Source organism: Geospiza fortis, unplaced genomic scaffold (genome assembly GCF_000277835.1).
Source record: "Geospiza fortis unplaced genomic scaffold, GeoFor_1.0 scaffold638, whole genome shotgun sequence".
In the NCBI taxonomy this organism is placed as follows: Eukaryota; Metazoa; Chordata; class Aves; order Passeriformes; family Thraupidae; genus Geospiza; species Geospiza fortis.
Genome location: NW_005054557.1, coordinates 435,721 through 439,425, shown reverse-complemented (window position 1 = coordinate 439,425; position 3,705 = coordinate 435,721).

The window sequence follows — 3,705 nt, the reverse complement described above, 5'->3', positions numbered from 1 at the left end:
CTTTATCTTCCTCTTCCATATCTTCCACCAGGAGCGAGGGGGGTTGGGCTGGGGGAAATACAGATCGCTCGGAACCGTGATAGTGCGGGGAAAGAATAACAGGTTGGGAGCTTTAAACCAGAGGTGGCATTGTCCGGGCTGATGGAGTTTTTGTCTCTCGCTCCCTCTCGCCCTCCCACACCCACAGGCACACACATATACACGCACACGCTCAGGAGTCGCTGCTTCAGTTCAGCCAAGATGAGCTTTAAAAAAAAAAAAAATTAAAAAAAAAAAAAAAAAAAAAACTAACAAAAAACCAGAGCAATAGTGCTATCGAACCTGACTTAAAGGTTTAGACAAAACTGAGTAGTTAAAAACAGGTGAAGCCGGGACTCGTGAGTGAGCCGGTGATAATTTACACTTCCCCCGAGCTGGTGGGGAAGTGAGGGTGAGCTGCCGCCCTGGCTGGGCGGGCGGCGAGCGAGGGAAGCTGTGCCTAGGTGAGCATCTCGGGTGGATGTCCTTGCCGGGTGCCGCGGCTGTGGGGCCGCTCGCTGCCCGCCCGGAGGGTGTGCGGGGGCGTGTGATGTGTGCGAGCGCCAAGTGGGCTCGATTAGCTGCAATGGGAAGGCAATTTCTGCAGAGAACATTTACAATTTTCTTTCAATATGACAGGATTAGTTGCTGTTGAAGGCTCTCCTCCAATAAGATCGCACTGCTCTCTGATTTGGTGGCTTTGCTGAATAGAAATTACTGGTTCTTGTTATCTCTCAACACACTCTCCTGTCTTCCTCATCAGGCACTCCCCTCTTTCTCATGACAAGTCTTTATCTACAATTTGCACTCAGAACCACTTTTTTTTGGGGTTTTTTTTTCAATTACCTTCTCCCCATCTTTCCCTGCAATACTGTCCTCTTTATTTCTGATTATTTTTTCTTTTATTCTTTTTTTATTTTTTTCAACTCCTTGATATCTGTAAGTGTAAAAGCAACGTATAGGAGGAAAAAGAGTGAAAGGGATCTTGCTTTTAGATTATTGCAGTCATCGGAGGCTCCACACATTGTGGAAAAATGTTGTTACACAAAATCCAGTTCAGTTTCTTAAACTGATTGTTGTTCTGAAATTTTCATGGAGAGATGCTTCCTTTGCACAATGACAAATAAATTAGGGAAAACAGATACATTCTGAGAGCAAGAGTTAATTCTCACAGGGTGTAAAGAATTCCTCTTTAACTAACAGTCACTAGGCTAGGAAGTATTCATTTTGTATAAGAAAACTTGCCACTTCTGTGGATGTAATCTAGATATAAAAATCTTTAGGTTTTCTTTGTTTTTATTTGCCTCTCTCCTGGACCAGAACTGATTTGCGGTCTGAAGTCTGCTTTTTCCCTTGGGATAGGGCTGTCGGAGTGGGAAGCAGGAGAGCGTAACCCATCTCATCTATTGTCCAAAGAATAGCAGGGGGGAAGTGCTAAGTGCAGGAAAGAGAAGTGGACTTTATGAAGGCAATCCAGGCTTTTGGCTGCTGCCTCCCCTGCCCCATCTCTTGTCTTGAAAGGCTGAAGAAGCTACAGCCCAAGCACTCCCCTCCTCTCCAGTCCAACTTCTACTCCTCCAAATATTTCTTGGCCTGAGATTGCTGCAGGAAGAGAGCTGTCTACACGACTCACATACATGTAGCTGTTGCTCCTGGAAGGGTCGTAGGGGTGGATTTACCCCAAAAAGGGTGATGTGCCTTCAGGGTAGGGCTGCTGCCTGGAAGGGCTCAAAGCCAGGCTGGATGGGTCTTCGACAACCTGATCTAGTGGAAGATGTCCCTGCCCATGGCAGTGGGGTTGGAACTAAATGATCTTTTATGTTCCTTACTACTAGCTAATTTGGAGATGGGGAGCTCTGAAGTTTGGAGGTACTCGTGTTATACAGGTACAGGGTAGGTACAGTAAACAAGGCTGTGTTTCTCTACCTGAAAGCACTTGCACATGATTTAAGGGCTGGATTACTTATAGCTGTTCAGGAAAATCAAGGCACCTGGGACCTGACTTCTGCCCCTCGTTTTCTCAGCTTTCACGGAAAATTTTGCCTGGACTTCACAGCAGAGTTGGAAGACACCTATCCAAGCACTCGGACGATATTTATAGTGGATATTTGGTATTGGATATTTGATTTTGCTATTTGGAGGCGGGAAGCATGCCATAAGCACGCCACAGCCCCATGGGATTGATTGCTCCCTTCACTTCAAGTGCCAGGGCAGGGACAGCCACCTCCACAGTCTGGACACCCCTTCCTTCGCCAGACAGACCCTCAGCCCCGGCCGCCCCTGCACCTCCCACGGCTTGTCTCTGAGCCCTTGGCACTTAACACACTTCAACATTCACTAATCAGGATGATCAGCAGCCTCAAAAGTCACAACGCCTGCTTCTTCTTCCCCTTATTATTATCATTATTGTTATTCTTTCCCTCCCAGCGAGTGTTTGATTGTGCACGTTGATTTCTGGAGATTTAATTAAGAGTTCAGCGGCTGCGAGCACGGCTCAGCCCTTCCCACAGCGGCGAGCAGGGAGCGGGTGGCGTGCCTGCCCTGGGATGACCCCGGCGGTCTCGGGGACTCCCCGGGCTGGCTCTCTGCGCTGCAGAACAGGACAGAGGTGCGGGGATGGCTCCCAGCAGCACGGCTGGAGTGAAGGCAGGAGGTGGCCGTGCCCAGCTGCAGGGGGCTCCCCAGTGCCGCTGCTCAGCGCCGTGCGGCCGTCACGGACCGCTGCAGGGACATCCCCATCTCACTTCCTCGCAAGGGTGATCTCCCAAGGAAATAAAAGCGCTGTCCTGAAAACCCCTGGCGTGTGACCCTCACCTCCTCCGTGCCTTGTCAGCGGAGATTCCCCCCAGCCACCGACACGCGTGAGAGCAGCGCTGCCCTCCCGAGCCCGGCTCTCAATCAACCTCGGCAGGTACATCGTGGTGGCACCCGGTGACTCCGTGGTAATTGGCACCTTTTAAGTTTGACAGAGCATCCGTCATTACCGGCTCTCCTCTTTGTAGATCTACGTGCTAGACACGCCTCCTGAGGGGGAAAAAAATGCCGCTTCTGAGCTTAAAAGGTTTAAAACACATCTCTCCCCCGATCCCCCTCAGTCCCCAGCCGCTCCAAACGCCCCTCGGCCGCGGGTCCTGCAAGGAGAGGGAGGGCGAGGGAGCCGAGTCATTTACAGTGCTCTAAACCGCGGTGGGGTTAAATTCTTCCTAGAACCACAGAACAAAGCACCCAGCCCTTCGCTGGGAGGAAACAAAAATCAGGCTCGTAAGGAAGCGGGTGTTTGCTCATGCTGAACTTCCCCTCTCCCGCAGAGGGACCGACCGGGAGTCGCTCGGGGGAGCGCAGGTGGAGACAGCAACTTTCAGCGAGGATATTTCCAAAGGAAACCGCATCCGTATCCAGAGGTGCCCAGTGATCTCTAGCGAGACTTTGCTGGGGGCTCTCCTTGTTTTTGGCTGCACGTGTCCCAGATGGCTCCTTCTCCCGGCGTGGAGCTGCCTCGTTGGGACTTGCTCCGGCAGGATGAGTCCCTGTCCCCACAGATACACAGCTTGGGTGGAGAGGGAGCAGTGGTGTCCCAGCAGCCACTTCCAAGGGGAGCTTTTCTACTGTATTCCTAGGGTGAGCTCTCTCTCTGATTCAGCTCTCATCTGCACCTGGGGGTCACAGAGATACCTGCAGAAACTCCAG